Raw genomic sequence first — 27,903 nt, forward strand, 5'->3', positions numbered from 1 at the left:
TAGTGGATGTAGATTTAGGCCAACAACTGTTCATATATGCCGGTTATCTCACTCTCATGCTATCTCACGTTTATGCCCCCAATTTCTGCAGGTCAGACGCAGCAACTCCTGTCAGAGGTCCTGATCAGAGCCGGAGCCTTCGTAGCGTTTGTGATTATTGTCTGTGGAATCATCCTCCGATGTAAGTTGTTTGATAGTAACAAAAACAAGGTTATGGCAGATAGAGTCACAGGTCCACAGCGTTTGTATAACAATTAAAGAGATCAACCAGGCTGCAGGTGTCTGGGTGGTGTGGATATCCTGCCAGTATTAATCCACGAGGTAAGTTATGAAAGACAAAAGAGGTCCCAGTCTCTATGCGCCAAGGAATCGAAATTTATTAAAGGTGAAAAACGCCTGACATGTGTTTCAAGCTGTGTACAGCTCTTCTTCAGAGGCTGTAATTCAAGCCTCTGAAGAAGAGCTGTACACAGCTTGAAACAAGTTTCAGGCGTTTTTCACCTTTAATAAAATTTTGATTCCTTGGCACAGAGAGACTGGGACCTCTTTTGTCTTTCATAAGTTATTTAATATCCTACGGTGATCTGTGCACTTGGTTTGCCAGGAAGGTGGCATGTGTTAGACTCTTACAGTTAGGAATGTTGTGGTTATTGGTCTAGGACTTTGTGTCAGAGCAGCTTTGGCTAGGATGAGAGGTTAAGATGATCAGCAAATGCTATAAATAGGACAAAATCATATGTAAAATGTGTTTGATGTGTTTGATGTATTTGGGCACCATATTCATGTACACTCAGTTTGACAATAGAAAAACGGACAAACCCTTTTCTGATGATGTTTTTGATTCATTGTACAAATATCCATAAACAGTTAGGGTTACAGAGAAGAAAAGTAAAAAAAAGGTTTGAAAACAAAACAAAAGAGGAAAGTTTTTATTTTTTTATATATATATATATATATATATATATATATATATATATATATATATATATATATATTCAGTGAAAAAAACTTTGTTAAAGGGACATTATGGTTCCAAGTAAAACCGAAAAACCCTTGAAATTCGGCAGTTATGGTAAGCTTAGCAGCCATAACTCGTGCCACCACCGTGCACTGCTAAGACTAACACCCAGGACATCAAAGATGACATCACAAATGTCATTGATGACATCACTGATGACATCACATGTCTGCCTCACTATTTTTTCTTTTGCTGACATATCTAGGCCACATGGTTTTCTTTAGTAACAGTCAGAAACTAAGAATTATATTTTATTTGTAGACGTATCCTTCTAATAGGTTCTTACAGTAATTCTCTTAGAGTACAGTCACATCATATGAAACATATACATATGGGAAAACACAAGCTTGAAAGACAGCAATCCTTTTTGTGCATAAAGATAATCACTAGACTTATGAGCACTTTCTGACAGTTCTGTTGTTTTTTTATGGCTGTACTTTCCCTGTATATGGTCATATTTGTATACATTGTACTCACACTAATTTCCTTAGCGTCCAATCACATCAAGTGATACATATACATAGGGTAAATAGCAGCTGTCAAACAGAGCAATCATTTATTTGCATGAAACTAATAGTTAAGTTATGAATTGTTTCTGCTACTAATCGTGCTTTTTTGCTAACTTCACTTTCCCTGTATATACCCATATTGGTATGTGTTCTTGTGTCTTTGTGTTTTGTCTATAGTAATGCAATTATGTAATACATGGGTTTTATTAGCTGCTTATTACATATTTCACAGTACACAAAAATCTATTAAGAAAACAATTATCATTTAATTATTCAACATATTAACATTACGAATATCATACCTTCATCTTGTACGCTGCACACAATGTTATGTTTCTGTATGAGTAGCTTAGTATACTAGATAGAACCCCATAATAGTATGCTATTTATATCAATGCATCGTTCAATGTACTTATTAGGGTATATTTCTTGCAATGATTCTTGACATTTTTTTCGCAACATAATAAGAATCCCTTCTACACATATTTCATGAGAAGTACATACACATGTGTTGTCATCAGTGATGTCATCAATGACATTTGTGATGTCATCTTTGATGTCCTGGGTGTTAGTCTTAGCAGTGCACGGTGGTGGCGCGAGTTATGGCTGCTTAGCTTACCATAACTGCCGAATTTCAAGGGTTTTTCGGTTTTACTTGGAACCATAACGTCCCTTTAACAAAGTTTTTTCACTGAATTTCATAGGTTTTTAGTAGCACAACTTAACCATAACGTCCCTTCAACAAAGTTTTTTTCACGGAATTTCATAGGTTTTTTGTAGCAAAACTTAACAATAATGACTTTGACTTTATATACATGTCATATGGAACTGACTAGATCTCTTCTTATGAACTTGATGTCCGCGAAATTATCTAATGTTCGCGGACATGTTCGGAGAACAGTACCACTACCTAAAAACTTGGAGGGGGAGGGGGAGGGGTATGTTTGATTGTTATATCATAATATAAGAACATTTAACAAATTCATAAAGCAGCACACAAACACATTATAATTAGTAATACATAAGAAATCTAACCCATATATGTAACACACTAACCATTCTTTTAAATGCAACATTTTCTGAAATAGAATATACCACAAGAACATAAATTGGCTTCCAACATAATTACCTCACAGACACAACAGAACTGAGAACAAGACCAGACCCACTGAATGCATAGGACTTATCTTACCAGAAATAGCAAGTGTACTTCATGTTACTCATATATTTATAAACTTTCTGTATTAGATTAAAAACTATATTATCTTTTCTTTTTTTTCTCACAGAAATGTCTAGTACTCTGGAATGGCTAGAGAACAATTTCCCACATGAAGAAATGTCACATGATAGTGAAACTAATGGTAAACACTTTATAATATAAACCATTTAAATATTATTTTGTATACATTTAACATATATATATTTTTTTTATACAGAGCATAACAAAATAGAAACTACCTCTGAAGAAGCTGTTATGGAAAACACGCTTGACAACATAAAAGAAAAAATTGATTTACTGTTGACCAATTTTAATAATTTAAAAACTTTGTTGAAGATCATTTTAAAACAAAAACGTCATACCATTGCCCCACATGTACTTGTCCCTCCTCACCATATCCCAGTCAATAATCCCCAAACCCTCTCCATAATCCAAAACGTTTTGATGAGATTTCCATCCCTTCCTCACCTAATACCAATCATGTTGAAACCCCAAATTCTCCTGTTTTTGTTTCTGTTTCTGCCTCACCTTCTCTGTCATAAATTATTAATATATGTTAAATAAAGTTAAATTTTTATATTGTATTGTAAACAGTTTCCGTTTTTTTTAAAAAAACAATAAAAGTGTCCGCGGACAGTGCGAGTGTTCTGAAATGTTCGTACATAAACGAAAATGGAGGTCTCCTAAAGAACACCACACCTGTTCGTACTGTTCGCTAGCAAGTTGAAACTGTTCTAAGAACACACGTGGTGTCCTGAAATGTTCATAAACAAAAAAAAAAAATTAAAGTGTTCTAAAGAACACGATATCTCTCCTTAATGTTCGCTATCAACTTAAAACTGTCCTAAGAACACAATTGCTGTCCTGAAATGTTCCTAAATACACGAAAATGATGTGTCATGAACAACAGTACAACTGTTCGTAGTGTTCGCTACCCAATTTAAAGTGTTCTCACAACACAATTGGTGTCCTGAAATGTTCCTACATAAACTAAATTACACGTGTCCTGAAGAACACTATATCTGTCCTTACTGTTCGCTACCAAGTTTAAACTGTTCTAAGAACACACGCGGTGTCCTGAAATATTCGTTTCACGTGTGACGCACTTTTAATTACTTCAGAACCCGAACAGTGTCCGTAGGACATCAATGCGCATGCGCTAACCAATCTCCGTGCACTTGGTGTCCTGCGGACAGGCGCTTCCTTCGCAGACTAGTTCGCAAAGAGATCATATGACCGCGCCCACGCTCATCGTGTGTCCTGAAATGCGGACACTGTTCGTGTCCCCGAACAATTTAAAAGTACATTTTCAGTTAATCCATAATATTTTTCAATAAAATCTCACCATGCCACAAGTCCCACATAGCAATCTTGACTTTCTATATACGTTTTGAAACTTTCCGATCCTTTTTTTGGGTTCGATCTGTCCGCGCACAGTGCTCATGTCCGTGTACCGCGCACAAGCACCCCTATAAAAGACCATGCCCAAGAGCTTATTCCCATTGTGTTTCTGGCTATTCTTCAGAACACCGTGATTTTTGCTGCCACCTGCAGACTACACCATCATCGACATGGCATCCTTGGCTGCTCAACTGCCACATGGTGCTGCACCTGCTTCAGCACCACCACCACCCCCTCCACCACCACCACCTCCCCAAGGGCCTGAAGAGGGGAACAGGAGTGAGGATGCGGACGAGGAAGAAGAGGATGATGAGAATGAGGTAGAGGAAATCCCTACTGCCCGCACTAGGTGTGAGTCTTGGGTGTGGCGGTTATTTACCATTCATGGGAATGGTCCTAAGGCTCGTGCGAACCATGTCACCTGCAATGAGTGCAAAATGATACTCAGTCGCAGGAAACACGGTAACTACAGCTTTGGGACCACTACTATGAAGCGACACCTGAGGTCATTTCACTCTGGGGCTATTCGCAGGGTTGTACCTTGCGAAGAACGTAGCAAGTTGATTTCCTCTACTTCATCCTCTGTTTCTGATCCTGTCACCACAAGGACCACCTCTGTGGGACAGCGTCTTTCTCAACCTGCCTCACAGGCCATACAGAATTCTGATTACCCTTACCTTTCGAGGGTCACAGTTGTATGTATGTACTGTGACACAGTACTCTGCAGGGGGGAGCGACTTCGGAGTGCTTTTGAGACTATCGTCTCAGAGCACGAGAAGACCTGCTCACTACCCAAATAAAACCCACTCTACATCTTCCTCTCTCAGCTCGCCCTTTCTTATCCCTGTGGTTGGTGTCCCCCCCTTTATCCTCCTTTACCCTCCTCTCCTAGTGTGTTGTGTCTGAAAAACCAAAAAAAATACAAAATTACAAAAATCAAAAAAAAATAAGGCTCTTTTCAGAGCCGCCTTTCCCAGTTAAAAAATAGAAGTGAAAATAAATGAAGCACGGCTCTTTGTATTTTTTAAAAGTTCGCGGACAGTTCGCGAACATTAAAAAAATTGGGTTACTACTCCATCACAAACATTGTAATTTTCTCTGGAAAGAAGTGGTGGCTCTGAAAAGAGCCTTTGGGTGGTGTTTGTAAGTCAAAAATTGTAAATGCTTAACATCTACTTCAAAATCGTTGTTGTAATTCCAAAAAAGGTTGCAATGCATTTTGTACATTTCTCAGATAAATCTGATTGCCAGCATAAGTAAGATGGACTCCATCGCTGCGAAAAATGTATGTACTACAAAACATAATATTTTCATTGTCAAAAGAAGACATGCCAAAATCTCTTAGAAAGCCACAAACAGCCTTATTAACATTGCGCCTTGCTTTTTCCATTTGTGGACCAAATGAAGAAGAACGAAGCCACATTTGTCTCTGCGCAATCCGTGAAAATATCACTTGAGAATTAGGAAAAATGTCCATAACCTTCCTCAGTCCTTCTTTCATGGCAAATTGCAAAAAAATTCCAGTCACATGCCCTAAACTGTTCCCTCCACAATGAATTACAATTATGTCTGGATGTTGCTCTGTCTCCAAAGTAGCACAGAGAGGTAGCAAGTCCAACCACTTCATTCCACGTACTCCATGCCAGTGTACTTCCACATGTGGGAATCCAAGATCTACAGCTACTCCACAGCTTTCTGCATGCACCTTCAACCAATGTATCCACGAATCTCCTAAAATCCAAACAATCTGTTTTCTGAAACACACAGCCATAGCTATCTTTTGTTCTCTCAGCAAAAAGAGTATCTCAAAAAATCTCTCCTGGCACAACACACCCACCAAACTTTCCTGACCAATCCCTTTCAGTGCTTATTCTCATTTGCATGACTTCTGAACCCAAAAATCCCCGGATGTAACTCCCGATGTCCTGGAACTACCGCCATGTCCGCGGACATATCGTAACATGAACAGCCCTTCTACCATTTCCACTACACTCTCTCTGCCATTCCCTCATTGGATGTACCTCAAAAATCACATGACCATGCACCAATCACATTCAAGACCTCTACATCTAACTGCATCATCATAGATCAGCACTGCAAATGTACTCTGAATCTCTCTGAGTACAAGTGTCATATCATTGGCAAGCAGCATCTACCACAAATACTGTACAAGTCTTCAAGATTTCTACTTGCAGCTCCACGCATATCCATATGCATGAACACAAACTTCAGGTATGCATATTTTCTGTATAGTACATGACATAGCTCTCAACCATTTTTGTTTTACAATCGGGTGAAATCACCCGATTTTGTTTTTAGCGGGTGAGACGCCCATTGGAATGAATGGGCGTCCAGGAGGCTTGGCGGGTGAGTCTGCCCTTTACAAGGCGTGTGACACCCGCCAAAAGCGTGTCACTTGAGAGCTATGGTAGATGAACACATTTTCAAACAGACTTTTACCTTGTACAATCTGTTAAATGAATTTACTGTACTTTTTTCAATTTCCTAAAATCAACTACCACTTATACACCTTTATACTTTTTATTTTCTTTAAACACACACACTGAAATCATGTTAAACTAACATTTTTTAAATGAAATATATACACTACATATATTCAAACAAAATTGCATGCAAACACAATCTATGATTAAACCTTTATAAAAATACTTATACAATTTCATATTTTTTGTTTTTATTTATTTATTGACTTAATTACTTTAAATTAGACATGACATTGAGGCGCTATTACCTAGAACAGTTTACTTACAGAAATAGTGGTATTCACTAATATATTATAAATTTCACAAGACATAGTAAAGATATTTTATGTTTGCTACAGTTAGTCATTCAATACAATTTCTTCATTAAGTACATATCATACACACTGAACTAATGCAATGTATCTTATGTCAATAAATTAGTTTAATGGTTTTACAGAAGGCACTGAGGATTTCAATTAAAAAAATCAATATCTGAATTAAAAACAGTGCTATATACAAACAAAGTTATTAATTTGAAGCTTTTACAGTTGCAGTGAAGACCAGTTTCCTGAAAAGAAGCAGCCGATTTCGAAGAAGACAAAAAAACTAAGAAGTTACCTGTTAATTTTTAAAAAAAAGTAAGTAAAATATCACCATAATATTTATATTATTAATCGAATATACTATAACATTAATACCAGCTATTTTGGTTTCTTAAAATAGAGATTTAGTACCATTTTGTCCAAAAATGTCCATGTCGTAAACAGCGATTTACAACCAGAATGGCCCACAAATTTCTATTTTTGGACACACAAATTAGCCAACTGAACCACTACAAATTTCATATTATAGAACAAACAACTGTTTTAATAGTATACATTAGATTTACTATTTGTACTTCTCCACACCACTGCCTTACTTTTTTTTGTCATCTGAACCCCAGTTTAGTGACACATAAATTCAAGAATACCTATCCCTACTAGTTTTAGTTCCCAATACACAATCACACACCATTACATACATCTTTATCATCTTACTCAAACACTCATGCACACAGCACACATACATTCCAGAACACCCCAACCCATATCTTCTTTATTTTTTTCAACAGACCCTAAACAATGCCTACCAAAAGACAACTCCGTAGAAAGCAACGCAAAATTAGAGCAAATGAAAATAAAGGAGTCCAACATAAGCATCCATCTCTAGCAGAATTTGTAAAAAAGTTCAAACAAAACAGCTAATACAATCATTTAATGAAACACAAGAAGTTTCAAGTACAACAACTTCGCTTCCTCTATCAAAATGTAAAACAAACCAAAAAACAATTAACAGAAAATCAGCTATCAGTACAGATAAAACTACTTCTTCAAATTTTAATATAGTGCAAATGAAGCATACCAAGAAAAGTATTTTAGCCAAAATATACCGTCACAAAGTCCTTCAAAATCTTATAAAAACAGGAGAGAAATCAGGTTCAAAGCTTAAAACCTATCGTAGGAAATTAATCTTAGAAGCATTGATGGACAGTGCAATTCTTCTCAAAAGAAATGTATTTATTTTACTGTTAAACAAAATGAAACCACTAACAAAACTAATAACTAAATTACAAAAAAACTTCTCAATAAGTGAAATGTCAACAGAAAGAACTTCTTAAGTATCTGCGGAGGTGAATGGAATCACACTACGAGCACAGAACCATATTTTAATGAAGAAGCGTACAAACAAAAGCAAAGTAATACAATTGCCATAAATAGCAGTGGTAGAGGTTATGAAAAAGTGAATAATACCATAATGGAACAAGAAGTACTCCTTACAAAAATATGCCCTGAAAACATAGAATTACCCCTCCATTCAACTGAATCAGAACGTCTAGTGTACAAATGGCCATGCACGTCAATGTGTAACATTCCCAAACAATGTTTCAAATCTTTACACCAATTCCTCAATAAATATGTAAAAAGCAAAGACAAAATCAAAATTAAATTACTGCAAAATATAGATACCTGTCCAGTGCGCAAGTACACAGGACTACAAGGACATTCATTGGCCTGCATTACAGGACCTACTTGTAAAACCACTTTCCATGATATCAAAAGGATATCAACACATCATTCAACTATAAGAAATCTAGTCTATAAACTCTACTATGCTAAAAGTCCTGCTTTAGCACTAGCAACGTTAAATAACATCCTTCAACATGGTACAGCAAAAGACCTACTTGAAGAAATTCAACATATCCAGAAAAAATATTTTGGAAGTGAAAGCCATTTACAGAATGAAATAGCTTTAAACCAATTAAGCAACAATTCTACACATGGCAACCTTTTTCTAAACACATACAAAAAAGAAATACTAAAATTTAAAAGTACATCAGCTGAAGTACCAAACCATGTATGTGTATGTTGCCGTAGAATTTTTTATAAAAGTAACACAAAAACTGTGGACCTATCATACAAAATAGAAGACAATGAAGATTCTAAATGGTTTGAATTAGCTCTCTACCTTTTAGCAGAAAACAAATATGAAATAACTGAGCCCTTAATACTTTGCAGTTATTGCACTACAAAACTTAACAACCAAACTCCTTCACGTTCTATCACAAATAATTTGGAATTATACCCAGTACCAAAACCTCTACAACAACTTAATTTATATGAGAGCATCATAATTCAAACAGTACACCCATTTCAAGCAATAATACGCCTTCAACCAAAAACAGCAAAATTACCTCCCTCTGAATTGGTAAAAGGCATTCGTGGAAAAGTAGTTTATTTACCATTAAATCTAAATGAAAATGTGCATACTCTAGGAGTGCAACGTCCAATGCACCAATCTTTAATTATATTAGTAAATGGAGTACCTACAAAAGACAAAAAAATATGGCAACAGCTGGTAGATTTATATAAAGTTAGACAAGCCTTCCAATATCTCAAAGAGAATAATGAATATTACAAAGAAATTAATATTGAAGAAAACTTGAAAGATACAACTGAAATAATTCAAGAAACACAAGAAGCTGGTCAATTTGAGCTACTAGATCCTGCTACAATATCAAATACTTTAGACCAGTATACAATTCATCCTTTGCACTGTAATGACACCGTACAAGATGTACTGGAAACTTACCAAATGCGTCAAACAAAAGGATCGCCAATCAGTATATGGGAAAAAAGTATAGAAGCACGTGCTTTTCCTCTACTCTTTCCTACTGGCAAAGGAGGAAGGTATGATGATAGACCTATTCAAATATCAGCTTCAGAATACCGCTCATTACGGATGTATTCTGAAGATCCCAGATTTAGACAATATGTGGAATACATATTCCACCTACTCTTTGAAAGTGAACTAGCAACTTTATGTTACGGAGTTGCACACATATTAAAATCAGGATCACACTTTCACAATATGACAGCTACACAATTATTAGAGAAAGTGCAACAAAAGGATGAGGTTTTACAATCAAATATTACTAATCTATTAGCAAATATGCGTGGTACTAAAGAGTACTGGTTTCGACGTCATGGAGATGTACGTTGTATGATCAGAAACCTTGGCCCACCCACTTGGTTTGTTACATTAAGTTGTGCAGAATATGCGTGGGAAGATTTACATGATTTCCTACGCATATCAAATAAAAACAAAACAAACATAGATATTCTAACACCTGGAGAACTTTGTTCTTTGGATCCTGTTAATGTTTCAAGATATTTTCACCATCGCTTCAATGCTATGCTACATTTTATTTGTAATAAAACTGTTCCTCCCCTTGGAGAAGTGCAACACTTCTTTTGGAGAAAAGAATACCAAGCCAGAGGAGCACCACATATCCACATGCTTTTATGGATTAAAGATGCTCCTAAATTTGGTCAAGACAGTGACATTACAATTTCAAAGACACAAATGTGGAAAATATTGTCGTCGCAAATACAAAAACAAAGGCAAATACTACACCAAATACCGATTTGGTTTCCCTAGACCAGTTACAAATACAGGTCAAGTAAACAACCTCATGTCTTCAGTTAGACATACTGTTAAAGGAAAGTCACCTAAAAATACATATTACATAAAAAGAAAAGAAGAAGAAAAATATATCAATGATTATAATGCAATCATTGCCCACTTATGGAATGCAAACATAGATGTGCAGTACATTGCAGACAATTCTACTGCAGTTGCACGATATGTCACAGCATACTTAACTAAAGCAGAAAAAACAGAGCTCCAAGACCTCTGGAATGACCTGTCATCAGATAAAACAATATCTCAGAAATTATACAGCTTGGGCATAAAAATGCTCACCCATAGAGAATGTGGATCTTATGAAGCAGCTGATCGTTTAACTGGTACTTCATTGTATGGTAAATCTGCAAATATAGTATGGCTAAGTCTTGGTCCAGCTAAATCTAGAAAAAGAGTTCTAAAATCATATGAAGATATAGAAACAATAGCCAAACATGATCCCAACAGCCAAGACATTTTAAAAAACAATTTATTGGACACATACTACCCAAACAGAAGTAATACTTTAGAAAACATGTGTCTATACCAAATAGCCCAAAATTACACATACAAAAATAATATAAAACCCGATGAAAAAAAAGGTAAATATAGAGTGACAACCTGTGAAGGCAGCTTAGTTAAACTCACTAAACCAAATTTAATTAATCATATCAAATTGTCATTGAAGACCCCTCAACATAAGGAAGTATATTACATGTCCCTGCTACAACTCTTCAAACCATGGAGAAAAGAAGAACAATTACTAGATAACTATGACTCATATGAGGATGCTTTCAAAGCAAATGAAAGCACTATAACTGATGTAAACTTTACACAGTACAAAACAATGTTGCACAATGAACAGCAACACGAAGAAGAACTCCAAGCCCAACTAGATAAGGATACTCCTGACAGTAGTCAACCTTCGTTAACAGGAAGCCAAGAACCACTGGGAGAACCACTAATAACAAATGAGGCAGAATTAGCTATGATAGAAGTAGAAAACACCATGTGTCACTATGAAGATAAGGAAGACTTAACTATACTACAATCAAAACTAAACAATGAACAAAGTAGCATTTTCCAAGAAGTAACAAAACAAATTGCACATGGTGTAAAACATGAAAATAAAGAATGTTCCTGCCATAATTATAAACCTATACTACTATACGTCAGTGGTGAAGCTGGTTCTGGCAAAACATTCCTAATCAAAATCATTAGTAAGTTCCTTCAACAATTGACAAACAACAAACTGTCAGCTGTTGTCACTGCCCCCACAGGTTTAGCTGCCTACAACATAGGTGGTGTTACATTACACTGATTACTACTATTACCAGTAGAACACCAAAACAAATTAGACTATTACAAACTTTCTGCAGAAGCTGCAATGGAATTACGCAGAGTATTGAAACAAATGAAAATGCTACTAATAGATGAAGTGAGCATGGTCTCCAACCTGATGTTAGCTTTGATTCACCTCAGATTACAAGAAGTACTCAAAACAGACTATGAAGAGCTCTTTGCAGGAAAACACATTATTGTTTTTGGAGATCTCCTTCAATTAACACCAGTAAAAGGTGAACCTATTTTTAAAACATTAGGGCACAAACTCTGCCGTAAAACTGTTGGCAGCATTGGAAATGTCAACCTTTGGCAACATTTCCAATACAGAGAATTAACAGAAAACATGCGCCAATCTACAGATCTCACTTATGCCAACATTTATAAAGTTTGAGAGTCGGTATACTTTCTAAAGAAGCAGAAACAACATTGAAAACCCGGCACATTAATGCACTTTATGGCGATAATGCATGTGCTACAGATGTTATGCAACAATTAGCCCACAAAAATGTCAATTGTATGGCCTTAATGCCAACTCTTGCAAGCTGTTTCAAATTCAATGAAATCATGCTAAGTAAAGAAATGTAACCAATAATAGAAATTAGCGCCACAGACAAACTAGATGTACATGGTATGACACTACCCATGTGTGACCAAGCCACAACAAGACAAAATAATTTAGAAAAATCAATCTCAAACACAGCAGGCTTAGAAAAGATATTAAAATTATCCTTAAATTGCAGAGTAATGCTTAAACGTAACCTTGACGTGGACCAAGGACTAGTTAATGGAGCACTGGGTGCAGTTGTTGGCTTTCAAACATACCCACGTGACAACAAAATTCAGTTTGTCAATATACTCTTTGACAAACTTTCAGAAGTAAAACGTATAGGACGCTCAACAGCTAGATTCCTTCTCTTCAAAGATATGTATGTACGCAGAGAACAATTTTCTCTAACTCTTGCATACGCAGTCACAATTCATAAATCACAAGGTCTTACCCTAGACAAAGCAATGATAGATATTGGTAACACAGTCTTTAAAGAAGGCATGAGCTACGTAGCACTATCACGCTTACGTACACTTGACAGTCTATTTCTAATCAACTTTGATGCAAGTAAAGTAAACGCTGATATTCCTTGCATTTTAGAATATAATAGACTTCGCTCACTATACACTCCCCATCTAAACACATATTCTGTTCCACAAAAACTAAAACGTTGTAAAAGAAAACTAAATCAAACTGAAATGCAACAGGACGTCACTGGAAATCCTCCAAAGAGAGTAAAAGAAACGAATACTCCATCAAGTACAACAAACAAAAAATAATCAATTAGAGAAAGTAAACCAGGTACTTCTTTAAAGAAGGAAGACAAACTCCAAAAAAAGCAGTTAGATACAGAACTACCTGGACCATTTAAATTCTCAAATATAGTTGGTGTAAGTTGCTATGCAAATGTAGCAATGAATATTCTATTTCAATCACCACCAATTGTTGACAACATTTACTTACACAGTACAAACCCATTGTGTTTGCAAATGTTAGAACTTCACAGAAATGCAGCAAACAATCCTGACAACACATATAGTGTTTTTGGAATAAGACGACAATTGGACTACTGTGCTGGAATGAAATTCACTATAAACTCACAGGAAGATCCACAAGAATTTCTAATGTACTTACTACAAGTACTGGAAAACAAGGAGTCGGGAGCAGGGTCAGGGGTGGTCCAACCACCATTTAAAAAGACAAAACAGTAAATTTGTCAAAATGGGTTTACACAAATGTAATTTCTTTTGTCCTTTGTCAAAATGACAAAGTTGTCAGTTTGACACATGACCCTCCATGATATCTCAAGAATCCTCTAGGCAGGTGAGCTGTGAAAGTAAGGATTCAGTTCAAAGGGTAGTGACGCCACCAGAGTGCTGGCTCTGAAAAAAACAGGGATTAACTAATATGTCTTGAACCCCCAGCATGGAACATCTGGGGATCCAAGAGCATAGACGTTTCAACGGATGCCACACATCTCCACTGTATACACTAAAGAGCACAGCCTCCTCATAACTCTCTGCAAAGCCACCCACCATGGATAACTCTCATAAACCATATAAACACTGAACTAAAATAATGTATTAAACCAGTGAGCATGAGCGATGCCCGAATTCACACAATCACTCAGATATCTGGGCTTCCCAAGACTCTGCTGCACATGGCAGAGAGAATTCAAGCATACATTCCCGAGAGATTGGGCTGTGGCAAATGTGCACCCCCTCTCAGAATCGCCCCATGCACGTGTTGTCTTGTTGAGCTTGCCCCACTATTGGCGGCTGGAGAGGAGCTCTTGCCAACCTCCTCCATGCCAATCATGTCTTCCTTCCAATCTAAACAAGGGGCCAAATCCCAGCAGACACTGTCCGTAATCCCCCTTTTGAATATCTCCACTGCCCATTGTTCTGGGAATAGTGTATGGCGATGGCACAGTGCTTGATGTCCTTCACCCTTATACTTTTTCCCATCTCCTCTGACTTAAACTGGGCACTTTTGTCTGTTAGTAACATTTTGAAAAAACACTTCTCCTAAATATCAGATCCACAATGAATATGATGTCTTCGGTGCTTATAACCTTGGTGAATGAGATTGCTACCAACTGTGTGAGTAGGTCAATCAGAAAAATACAATACATTACAACTACCCCATCATGTACAGAATCAACTACGTCCATGCCAACCCTTTCACAGTGAAGTTTGGGCGACATGGGCCATGGGTAGGTAACACATTGCTCACCCCTTTTCTCAGTTTTCCCATAACACTCACTCCCTGATAGCCATCTCAATATGGATGTCATACTCGTGCCACCAAAGTCACGCCTGATGCAATCTTTGGTTTGTGTTATCACTTGGTGACCCTCATGCCTTAATGCAATAATGTGAATGTAAATGCCGGATGGTGGGACGATCCTCTCACCCCTGTCAATAAAACCACCTTTGATACACAGTTCATCTTTAAATGCCCTTAGGCCTCACCATCTGGGTATCTTAGCATGATCTTCTTGCAGAAATCATTGTTGAGTCCTTCCCAGACCTCGCACACGACTTTGCCTCATCACAGCTATCAAATATGGCAGACTGCTGCTGCTTCATACCCGTTATTCTGGGAGGTCAATCCTGAGGGTGTGCCACAATGGTGACTGTAGGGAAGTGCATGTGCTGCGAGGAAGCTGCCCAGAGCCGCCACTGTGATCAAGGAACACGGGTTGGAGTGCCTGGGCTAGCCTGCCTGCACCAGTGGTGCAGAGACAGTGCAAGGCACTGAACTGGGGCACAACAGCAACAAGGCCGAGATGGAACTGCCAGAGGAACATGAAGAAGTAGGGCTCAAGAGGCTAAAGGCAAAAAACAAGCAGAGGTAACAAGGAGGAAGGAGAGCCAAGGAAGATACAAGTTCCACAGACCACGAGACGAACAAAAGAGTAGTAAAAAAGGGAGCGTACACAACAGAAGAAACTGAGATGCACCTGAGCCTTCCTGGCATCTCCTAACATAAGCGTGGCACCGTAGTGAAGCTTCAGCAAGCGTTTTCCTAGCAACGTTAGGACGTAGAGCATGGCACATTTGTAGAACCAAGGCAGTGGTCCCCAGTGCATGGGCATTTCAGGTAAGATGGTGGTGCCCATGGATCGAGGGTGCAGGAAGCTGGAGAGGACACGGCAGGACCTGGGCTGTGCTGCCTGGCTCCGAGACCAGTGAGGCATCACCGTAAATACAAGCACTGTACATCATGTAAAGCTAACCCACGCACCCAAGTCCCCATGCAGTATGCACGAGGACGGTGCATAACAATAGCCTCCTCCCACTTCCACTGTGTCACTGCCCCCTGTGACACCATAAATAACTATTCTTCCCTACTTTGGTCATCTTCTTCAAATCTCATCATCAGACCAAACAGGCAATCTGCTGATCTGTTGGGGAACCAGGTGCATATTCAGCTTTGATTGCATGCTCCTTCAGCTGGTAACCCAGTCCCTGATCCTTGATGAAACTTTGCCCTGGTCCTTCATGGTAAGTAGCCTACATTGTCCCTCATTACAACCCCGGCGCTAAACCATGGTGCTATTAGCACCATGGTTGGTGCCGGTGTTGTAACGAGTCCGCCATGGTGGAATGGGGAAATACCACCCCATTCCAAGGTTGGCGGGGCGGTATTTCCCATTTCACCATGGCCCTTCCCCATTCCCATTTTCGCCCCATAGGGCTCAATGGGACTGGGGAAGGCGCTAAGTACGGTACCACAAATTGCGGTACCGTAATTAGCACCGAGGTCCCTTTGCGGCACCCTACTTTAACGGCTGGTAAAACCAGCCGTTAAGGTCGGATTCCGCAAAGGGACCTCGTAATCAGGCATTAAGGGTTTAACAGCGCCGTTAAACCCTTAACGCCAGGGTCGTAATGACCCCCATTGTCAATTACTTTTCAGACACAAACGGTTTACGTATGACACAATGTTAGTGCATCTTCGATGTTGCGACGGCAAGGTGGCTCTTTCAAACAGTGTCCAGTGAGAGAAGAAAATAAATTCTCAAGAGCTCTGTGGAAATGGGGACAGGGTGATCTGATTATTCTTATGTCTATAATCCTATTGCACCCCCTATGTCTATTACTGACTACCATCTTTTAGCCACTTAAGCTAAGTCAAGCTTACTTCTACTATTTCAGAAGGGCAGGCTTATTAGCACTCGGCGGATTCCGCAGCCGTCTGTCACTTGCTAGCCATTGCATCAATGTTCTTAGTTCCTGTTGTAAGGCTCTTCAGATGCCTATCGTATAGGGATCTGTATAAGTTAGAAGATGATTTAGAAACAGACATCAGGGGACTCCATCTATTCCACAGAGGTAGCCCAATGCCGTTTGGCCCAGCCAAGAGGGGACATTCTAAAACACCCACGGAGTCGTCACACAACAAAATTATTACAAAATTATTTTCGTGCATCAGGAGCCCTGTGCCTAATTGAACGCAGAGATCTGAGTCAAGCGCATATTGACCGCAGCGTCAGAATACGACTACAAGGGACGCTTACCTCAGTTCTGGTACATGTGAGACTCATCCTGCGGGACGATTGCAAGATTGATTGATCAAGTTTTGTTTCTATTTAAAGAGGTCCGGCGTGAAGCACGGCTATTTACGGCTGTCATTGGGCGATCACGTGACTTTAGATTTCTTTGTTTAGCGCTTCCATTTAAAGGAACCATGGGCTGCTAATTCCCAAACTGAGTCACAGTGTTTTTACTAGTAAATATGGGCGATACCAGAGGCAATATTGGTGTGACATCCACCAATATATCAAACGCCGCCCTCTGCAACATTACTGGCATCAATGAGAGCAGGGACTAGTTGCTAGAATGCCAGAGATGTTTAATGTAAAAAAGAGAATAAATGTTCTGTATGCAACATGATTTCAAGAATCCCTTCAAAAATAGGGGCTGTATCAGAACAACTGGAGGGTGCTTTTACTTTTACAGAGTGGTGATACAGCGTTTATGTTGCAAAATGAAGCAACACAAGGAAACCATATAGGAGTATCGACTAGCAACCATTCGACCGAAGCATTTAACCCCTCTTTGGTTGTGTTGAGGTTGTATATCCAGCGCTGTTCACATTTGCTTAGCATCATTTCTCTATTACCACCTCTTGCTGTGGGAGAGATAGTTTGGATCACAAACCAAAAAATATCATTATATTTATGTTTTTGCTTTTCATAATGGATACCAGTGGTTTGTTTTCTACTTTATTCTTCAGACATGACCTATGTTCGCATATGTGTTGTTTCACACACCTTTTGGTCTTTCCTATATACAATAAATGACATGGGCATTTTATACCATAGATCACCCATGCAGAGTTGCAGTTGGAGAAAATGCGTAATTCCCAGGTTTTGCCATTCAGCCCAATGGATTTTAGATTTTTTTGTCAAAGGGCACGCGAAACATAGGCCACATTTGAAGTGGCCCATGACGGGTGGTAAGTGCCAGAGTGTAGTTTGTACAGTTGTTTCTTGTTTTTTGGGGTACATATGGACTAACATGTCCCTACAACTCCTTTGGCATCTAAAGGCAAAACGTGGTTGGGATGGCTTAAAATCTTCAGTGACTAATATATGCCAGTTGTTCTTTATGCTTTTTCTTAATTTATTGCTAATTGGACTAAAAGTAGCAACGCATGTGATTTTCTCTTCTTGGTTTTTTGGTTCTGGATGTAAACATCGCTCTCTGTTCGTGTGTTGAGCCCTTTTGAAAGCTAAGTGCACGATTTTCTTCGGATACCCACAAGCCTTGAGACATTCTTTAAGGTCTTTTCCTTCCCTGATGTAGTCAGTCATGTTAGAGCAGTTCCTTATGATTCTCAAAAATTGACCGATCAGTAAATTATCCCTAAGTGCTAGAGGATGGAAGCATGAAATTACCTCCCGCTTCAGAAATAGATCCACCTTAAAAAAACGGGGAGTTTAAGTTATGATAGGTCTCATAGTAATAAGTCCATCATTCGCTGAAACGCTGAAGCTGCAGACGACAGGCCAAAGGGCATCTTGGTGAACTGGTAGGTGCCAAATGGGTGATGAACGCAGTTAGTGGCTTGGAGTCTTGGTGCAAGTGATTTCGATGATACGCATCCCTCATGTCTAACTTGGAGAACAATCTGGCTTCTTTCATCATGAGGATGAGCTCATTTATGCTTGGAAGGTGGTAGCTATCTGAGATTACTTCCAGGTTGAGGCTGTGAAGATCAATCCACCCCTCCACCTCTATTGACATCTCTATTCTGGCAGAAAAAAGAATAACCGGGTGGAGTAGCTAAGACAATGTTGGGGCCACTAGACTCCTGTAACTATGTTTCTGTGATAGCCATGATATATATCTGCTGGTCGATGATATAATCACGTATTTCAAGAGCATGTTTATCTAATGATCTAGTGTTTAGTAACGCCGTTTTAATAAATACACCATTGTTTCTGAAGAGAAAGTACATTTTCTATTAACCTCGGCATCACTAAAAACCTGTCTATGAGGCTTGTGTTTGTTGCAGGAATCATCACAGTGATCGCTTACCGACTTTGCGGTCTGGCTCCCCGCTCCACCTTGAGGTTCTATCCTGCAGGGGGTCAGCGCCGGAAGTCTCTTCAATGCCCTTCCTATTTCACAGCTTCGTATTAGCTAAACCACACGTGAAATCGGCTGCCACTAGTTTTGCAAAAGACGTCATGGGGAGTGTGACAACAGCGGTTGCCAACCATCTCACCAAACAGAAAAAGGAGGGGCAAGACTGATCAGGGTTCATTTATAGACCTTGGAGGAGTGTTAAGAGGAAGAGACCCACATCCCATCTACGCAGACCAGTGAAACCCATTAAGAAAAGAAGCTCCAGGGTCCGACGTAGACATCAGACTAAGGAGAAGCATGTTAGCCCTAAAAGACACTAGAGCAGTGATATTTTCTAAAGAACAATGACCTTCTGACACTGGCCCACCGGGGAGTGTGTGAAATCGGAGCTTGATCTTTTCAGGGTACCACCAACCCAAACCAGCACCGAGACAGTTTTTTCATGGAGGTGTTGCCTCTGGCGGCACTATGGCCGCTAGCCCCCATATAATTTTTTGTATCAGGATCGACCAACATGTATCTGGATTTGAACGACACACCATTGCATCTCACCTGTAAAATAACAAATGACGATGGCACCAACATTGTGGTTGACGCGCTAGTGGCTATGATTGCATACCCCATAGCCACAATGTTCAACCAGGTGGATGTAACATTGGGCGAATGAATGATAACACACAGTGATACTATGTATGCCTAAAGGGCCTATATAGAGAGCATATTGAATTATGGGGCTAATGCCTTGGAAAACCAGTTATAGGCAGATATCTTTTAGCAAGACACTGCGGGACAGTACAATGTCAATGTTCTGGTTTGTGAGAATGCAGTGTTCGTAAAGAGAACCCGCTACGCCAGGCTCAGTAGAACATTTTATTTATTAGGTTGTCTGCATTCAGACCTTTTCTTCCAGGATAAACTGTTGATCAGCTGTGTCGACCTTAAAGTGAAACTATCCAGAAACACAAACATTTTCGGTCTCATCAGCGTGGATGCCGAACTATAGAAGCTAGTCATCGTATCTTCTAGAATGTTCTTTTAACGTGAGTCTCTCCCCAACCATTAGACTAGCACATGCAGAGGCGTTGCAAATATCTAACATGAAGTACCCACTTGAGAGGGTAGCCCTTAAAACCTTCAGCATTCCTACCGGTAGCTGTGTTCCCAGTCAAGACAACTAGTTCCTGGGAATACTCCAAAAAATACTCATCATGGAGATTGTTGAAACAGTGTGAACTATGCAGCGTTGCATAACGGTGGTGTCTTGATCCAAGCCAAAGCATACATACCTGATTTTGGACTTCCAAACATAACCAGGGAGTACATGGGGTTGGTGTCTATTGCGGGGAAGCACATGTGTGATGTGGCGGTTGCATTCCCACACAATTACTGCACACTACTGGCCTTTGATCTAAGATCCAACAACACATCATCTGGCCATTTTAACCTATTGAGGAGTGGGAACCGACGAGCTGATATAAAGTATGCAGGAAACCTGATAGCTCGCTTCTAGTTTGGAGCGTTTTTGATAGCGTTGCCAAGATAAACACACAACGAAACATACTCTTTCATATTTAATGGATAGTCTACAGATAAAAGGATTCTGGCGTAACCATAGGCACACCAGGTAAACATTTCATGGCGTGTATGCCAGCGTTATATTCTCCATGAAACTACTCTCCACCCGGCTGGTTAGCCTGTTGGTGAACACCGTTCCACAGACCCGGGGTGGAATGCATTGGATAGCTCTGTGATTGGAGGAGGATACTCTAAGAGTGTTTGACAGCTTGGTACACTTCCTGCAACACCCCATATGTGCCTGTGTTTTAACGGATTATGTGAAAAGCATTGTAACGTATTAACGTTATACCACTGTGCCGCTCCAAGACTCCAAACGTATTACATGCGGACAACACTATGGCCCTCATTAGGACTCTGGTGCTAAACCATGGTGCTACTAGCACCATGGTCCATGCCGGAATCCGCCATGGAGAAAGGGGGAAGGAATTACCACCCCATTCCAAGGTTGGCGGGGCGGTAATTCCCCCTTTCTCCATGGCCCTTCTCCATTCCCATTTTTGCCCCATAGGGCTCAATGGGAATGGGGAAGGTGGCAATTACGGTACCCAAAATTGTGGTACCGTAATTCCCATCAAAGTCCCTTTGCGGGTCCCTACTTTAACGGCTGTTCCAGACCTGCCGTTAAGGTCGGGAGCCAAAAAGGGGCCTCGTAGTAAGGCGTTAATGGGTTAACGGAGCCGCAGCCTTTTACGGCGCCATTAACCCCTTAGCGTCAGGGTCATATTGAGGCCCTATATATTCTTTATCAGTCAAATGTCAGAATGGAGATCGCTGTCGGCTGTTTTCAAAATGTACTCAAACAATCGCAAACAAAATGATCAAATGGTGACAAGATTCATTAATAATAAGAAATTACATCTGTATAGAGCTTGTAGAATTTTTACCTACCCTGTATCAGACATTCAGATGTGTTTGTTCTATTTAGTGTTATTGTGTATGGATACAATAACTGTTTAAAAATCAACAAGTGTTGTGTGTAATTATAAATAGGTACTGCAACATAATAAACAATCAGTCCACTTTATCTTTTGTAAAAATATGTATTTATAAAAGACATTTAATTTAAAAAAATTAGAAAAGGCAACGGCTATACTTAAAACAGTATATTTAAGACATAGAAGATAAAAGGCATCCGTTGTACTTAAAACAGTTATATTTTTTAAAATATGTCCAAACTATCGGTTATTGGCACTAATCAGACAATGGACCGTATGCGTCTCCTGCAAAGCCGAGGCGCTTTAGAGGTATAGACAGCGGAGTCATCATAGTAGAATGAGGGGGTGGGTAAAGAGTCTTTAAAGCCCCATTTAGGCCCCTGCCCTTGTGACTGGGCGATCAGAATCTGTTTGTAGGTGTGATTGCCCTGGGTGTATTTATAGGACTGTGTTGTTGTTGTTGTGTGGTAGTGGGGGAACCCATTTTTAGCCTCTCCAGTAGGCATTGTTGTGTTACAATACTGACAATGGATGTCGGGATATTTAAATCAGCAAATGCCTGCATGAACTCATTCTAGCCGCTGGGGGCATTTTTATAAAAGTTGGCTGTCGAATTGTAATTCCCCAAACTAGATCATAGAGGTTTGAGCCCCTTACAACCTGACCTCTGTAGATACATTAACCCTTATCGGTCCATGCCGCCACATCCTTTTCAAGCTCCATTTTATGTAGCAATAGATCCATATTAGGTTTATAGCACTGTCTAAGTGTATTCACTATGTCTGCCTTAGCAGGGTCTACTGCTTGTGGAACCTTCACACTGCTATATTCATCTGGGGACATGTGTAATGTTAGTTTGTTCTTTTCTGCATCACTTTGCTCAGCGTGTTTTAAGTATTCATGCAGAATATCTGCTTATAAGGCTGCTTTGTCATGAGCCATTAAATCAGTCTTGTTTAAAACATTCTTCATTCCTGAGTCGACCGCTTGCTGTTAACCTTCCGTATATCTCAATCCTCTGGGGGTGCGGGTGCCAGGTTTTTTGAATGGTGCTTGTCCACCAAATACAATTTATGAGCACGCTCCATTACTGACCCTCAAGCAATCTGCTCATTAGAGGTAGGCAATGCCTATGAGAGATCCTATGAATCCACCGGCCTGTGAAACAACTTTTCTTTTAGTCCATATTGATCCCTGCTATTAACCAGTTTCTTGATGGCGCCCTTTAGCAGACTTAATTGGCTCTGTGTTAGGGGGACGTGTTCCTTTAAAGTGTTCTGGGCAATCTCCAAAATGGTGGAATCCAGATCGCCAGAGGGAATTGCTAGAATGGCCTGCGTTGTTGAGCAGTGGCGTATACAAGCATTTTGAGCAGTGCAACATTTCTGTGTATGCATGCCAACAGGTTGAAAGCTATAACTGCTGTTGACACTTGATAACTGTGGTTAAGGGTGTTTTCTAGAACTTTTAGATTTCTTTTTACGGATGTAGAAAATGGGTAGACCAAGTGGGAATATATCAGTGCACAATCTATAATCCTCTGGAGTGGTTGTTTTTAAATCAATCAACAGATATCCATAGGGGTTACTAGTAGCGTCTTCAAAAGCCCATATGGAAAATGTTGTTTTGGATAGAAACTTCTGTCATGCTATCATGCCTAGTTGTTGCTTATTACAGGGGTTTTTAAATAGCACTATATAACTAGCATTTCGTGTTATAGATATGTTGCTCACGCCCTTGTTCAGCATGATATAGCAAATGCTTAGATAGCAGTGATGTGAATACTGAGTGAAGGCATTTTCTAGTTCAGCACTCTGACCACCCTTTGTCGTCAAATCACCCTCTCTGACCATATTCACTATGCTCTGAGGTAGCAGGTGATCATCGTTGAGACTGTCCAGCATATCTTCTACATATTGGAGGGGTTTAAACTGGTGCTATAAAGTTGTATAGAGCCATTGAATAATTGTGGGTATGCGGGCCATCACTGTGTGGGCATTTTCTAGGGGTTTTCTGACAAAACAGCGCATATCACAGCTGGAAGAGCCGGCCAGCACAAATGCAAATGGATATTGCAGTCTGGTATCCATAACACCAAGTACTCAAAGGCCCTAGGGATGCGTTAGGCCACCTATTATCAGCATCCTTTTAATAAACACAATGCTTAGAGTCTTCTGTAGAGTACTTGTGCTGATTTCCCATTGTCTTTTTATCGCGCACGATACATGGCTGTGCAACGATGATAGACCGTATTGTTAACGTTCAGCGTTATGCCTTTCACTTTCATACTGATAGTCCCTAGAGATGTGCGATAGGCATATGTTTTAGGCAGCAGGTACAAACTCCACAATGTACTAATCAGGGCCTAGCTCCTCAGTTAGATTGCCTAGATAATCGCCGGTGGGCTGATTGACATCCCCCAGCGGTTTTCAATAACACTATCAGTGTCATGATACAGAACCCTCTCTTGCAATCGCTCCATCACATCATACAGCTTTAAGCACACGTGAGTGGTTATGAATGCGGCTATGCATATATTAGTGTTGTCAGAGGTTTTTGGATATTTCTCAGTGTATCACCAGCATAAACAAGCTGTTTCATCATCTGTGAACACACAGCTGCTCACATCATAAGAATTATCGAATAAATAAGCATGAAGCTCATCAGGATCTGTGATGATGGTTGTGTTTGACAAATTACCTCTTTGTGCAAACTTGCCCCACAGTGACTGAAGGCATAGTTTTGCCAACAGCCTCTGAGCGGGGTTGTCTCTGATGTGTCCCATATGCAAATGTATGCCCTGGTGTTTGTAATAATCATACTGGTAAGCCTGTTTAGCGGCATTGTCCACACACCACAATGGAAAGCCATAATCCTCCTTTTTTTTTGCTGGTGGAACATCTGGATATAACCACTGAACAGCTATAGGGTGATTGTTTTAAAATACTTCCTGTGTGCTCCCTTCTGTCTGAACCCTCCCCTCTAGTGCATTCTGTGTTGTTCATTTCCTCTTTTACTCTCTCCTCTTTCCTCCTTGCACCTTCCAAGGTGCTCTCAATGTTTCCCATCTTCTCAAACTGCTACTCTATCTCCTATCCCATCTCTCTCACTAAGTCTGGAAAGAAAAAGTTCAAGCCTTTTCTTGTGGCAAATGTAGATGGCATTTATACAATCACACAATAATCAGGGTGAGAGAAAACACACACTTTCATGATTATACACCTACAAGTAGAAAGATCCAGTATTTCAAATTGGTAAGGGTTAGGAAAATGTTGGCCCCAATATGTTTAATATATACATTTGTTTAAAACAACCAGGAACACTAGTTAATTTAGAATTTTGTACACAACATACCAAAGTACTGTCCAGTCAGATTGACTGGATTTAGTGAATATAGAACATGTTGTCTATAATCTGAGGAACTCAATCAACAAGTAACATGTAAACACAGTACAAGATTCTGGTGAACAGATATCAGTGTTAGCAATGAACACTGGTGTGGTGGGAGGGTCGTTGACACTACTGTGTTTCGGTCAAATTGTTGAAGCTGTTTAATGAAGCTTGTATGTTGTTAGCCTTCATCAGGACGGTGGAAATGATAGTGGAGAAAATGTCCTGTTGGTCTCTGTCAGAACAATTACAAGAGGTGCGTGGATTTACCCACCTGGGTAAATCAGGGTTTATCCAGGAGCCCTTGAAATGTAGATGGCAGCCATGAAAATGCGAAAGGGAGTTCTGAGTATAATCTAACCTTCGTTTCCCTGGGCGGCGGATCAGAGAGAGAGGCATAGTGTGAGGTAGCAAGTAAATGGGGTATGGGCAGGAGTGGGGTTGGCAGGAGGCAGGTGGGCAGGATAAGGGTGAACTGTGGGGCGAAGAAAGGACCATGCAAAAGCGGTGCTTGTGTGCAGGTGGCAGGTTTCTAAGGATAGAGACCATTACCGGTGGTGTCAGCCCACCATTTGAGCATCTGGATGGGCCATTGCATCCTCTGTGGGTGCTAATTAAACTTAATGTGTTCCTACCACCTACAAGTGAAACATTTTGGGGGAGTATCTGAGCACTACTGGGCAGAATATGCACACCTTTAACATTTATCATTTTATGTCTTTTACAGATCAAATCAGCTGTGAAAACACAAAGGAAAACGTGAGTGTATTATTATAAAGTTCATATATTACACAGTATTCTGCTAGCACATAGAATGATAAATATCACTTTTAGGACATAGTAAATATCAGCCATTTCGTATTATGTTACTACCTTTAAGCAAACAGGTGTACCTCTGTTGTGTATGAGATTGCTATATCTGTAAAGGAGACATCAGTGGAATGGAAATACTGTTGTTTATCCCTATGGTGTTGCAGCCAGCAGTGTGCCAGAGTACAACAGTGTCACACAATTGCCTCCTTCAGATGTACAGAATGCAGCAACCAAAGCTGTGTCTTGCAGCCACAAACCCAGACTGGCTCCCAAATATGCTGGATCCCTCAAAGCTCTTAAAGCTGATAACTGCTGAGTTATGGATCTGTGACTGAGCTGTGACTTGTCCATCTCCTCTGCATTCTCACTAGAGAAGTTTTGGAAACACACTCTTAGGTGTGTCCTTCACCAATGAGAGCAGAAGACAGACAACTGTCAAAGGTTGAGTCTGCCTGACCAGTCGCCATTTGGGCCCCGCACCTCCCAGTTACAGTAGGTGAAATCCTGTTACTTTTTGCAAGTGGAATAGAGCTGGAAGAAGGTGTGGAAAGGTGTCATAACACATTTTTGGTGATGGACAATTAGAGCGGTGGCAGTGTGTGAACACAGCGGTTAAGACAGTGATAGGAGACACCATGTATATGTTGTGTGTGCTTCCACTCCCTACCCACTGGTGACTATAGTTTTGGATAGAATTAGAAGGGACAGGGAAGTTCCTGTACAAAGCCTACGGCACAAATTTGAATGGCTTCTTTATCTATAACAACCAATTGTCTTCTATGACATGCTCTGGGTCTCTTGGTGCAAAATAGCCCAATTGTGAATGGTGCAAAATTCAGAAACCTATGAAGCAAAAGAAAGTGCTTGGCGCTAGTGATCCAAATCTATGACTTGCACGATGGAGCCAGCTGGGCTGATTTTCTTGCTGGTTCTTGGAATTAAACCAACAAAGGGAATTGTAAGAGACAAGTAGAGGAACACCAACATATATTGAATGTAGTCACGACAACAGGGCATAATTGAATCTGCTGAGATTGTACTGGCTATAAATATGAGCCTCAACTGAAAGGGTGAAATTGTTTCCATTAGCATCCTTAACCTCTAATAGGATGGCTTTATCATTCAGTGACAGAGCTGTCATTTCAGAAGCGAACAAATATTGTACGTTGATGTCCACTATTTGAAAACTAGGGCATTGTAGCACACCACTCTACTCTGACTAAAATCTGCATCAGAAGTTCAGGTATTGCAGTCCAACACTACTGGCCATCAAACATCATACACATGAAATACAAATTCCTGTCATCTCATTGTATTCCTTGTCATGGCCATAAAGTCTCTTCTGCAGAGACTCTGGAGTTGGGAGAACAGTTATTAAGGGTATGTATTATTTTGTTCTGTCTTGTGCAGGTAGATTCATCAGCTGCATGAAGCACAAGCATGAAACAAGATCTGCAGCATTACATGCAGTCTGACGTGAAATATCCAGTGACTCTACTACCGAAGTTCACAGCAGCCGCACATCGTGAAGCAGTGCTACAAAAAACATCTCCAAATATTCATATTGATTTATGGGCAATAGAACAACCCATCCGGGCCTCAGATAACTTTGTTTGACGTGCAAGTGTCAACTTGGTCTGCATGTCTACATACTGTTTTTAGCAACTGACCAATCTCGAACAGTGTTTTGCAACCCCTGGCTTTCCAGATGTTTTTGACAACACCCATCAGCCCTAGCCAGCATAGTCAATTATGTGTGGTTACAAAGGCACTTTCTGAAGCATCTGGAGAGCTACAGGTTGCTGACCTATGATGTATATACGTTTTTCTATGTATCTGTGCATTTCTAAATACCTGTTTCGATATGTATCCAGGACTATACCATTGCTATCAGTAATTTCAGTACCATTAATCAATCCATCCATCCATTCAGCCATCCAGCCATCCATCCATCCATCCATCCATCCATCCATCCATCCATCCATCCATCCATCCATCCATCCATCCATCCATCCATCCAACTCCCCTGTCTAACAAACAAGCCTAACCACCCAGCCACATT

The 27,903-nt window shown here is 39.9% G+C and overlaps 1 long non-coding RNA gene across 1 annotated transcript; it reads left to right on the forward strand.

Moving 5' to 3' along the window:
• Positions 1-117: 117 nt before the first annotated feature.
• On the forward strand, positions 118-27,712 carry LOC138513090 (uncharacterized). Its single transcript, XR_011281700.1, has 3 exons — positions 118-181; positions 25,756-25,787; positions 27,252-27,712. It is a non-coding gene; the product is annotated as an uncharacterized lncRNA (long non-coding RNA).
• Positions 27,713-27,903: the final 191 nt, after the last annotated feature.

This window comes from Ambystoma mexicanum, chromosome 12 (assembly GCF_040938575.1).
Source record: "Ambystoma mexicanum isolate Mex_15411 chromosome 12, UKY_AmexF1_1, whole genome shotgun sequence".
In the NCBI taxonomy this organism is placed as follows: Eukaryota; Metazoa; Chordata; class Amphibia; order Caudata; family Ambystomatidae; genus Ambystoma; species Ambystoma mexicanum.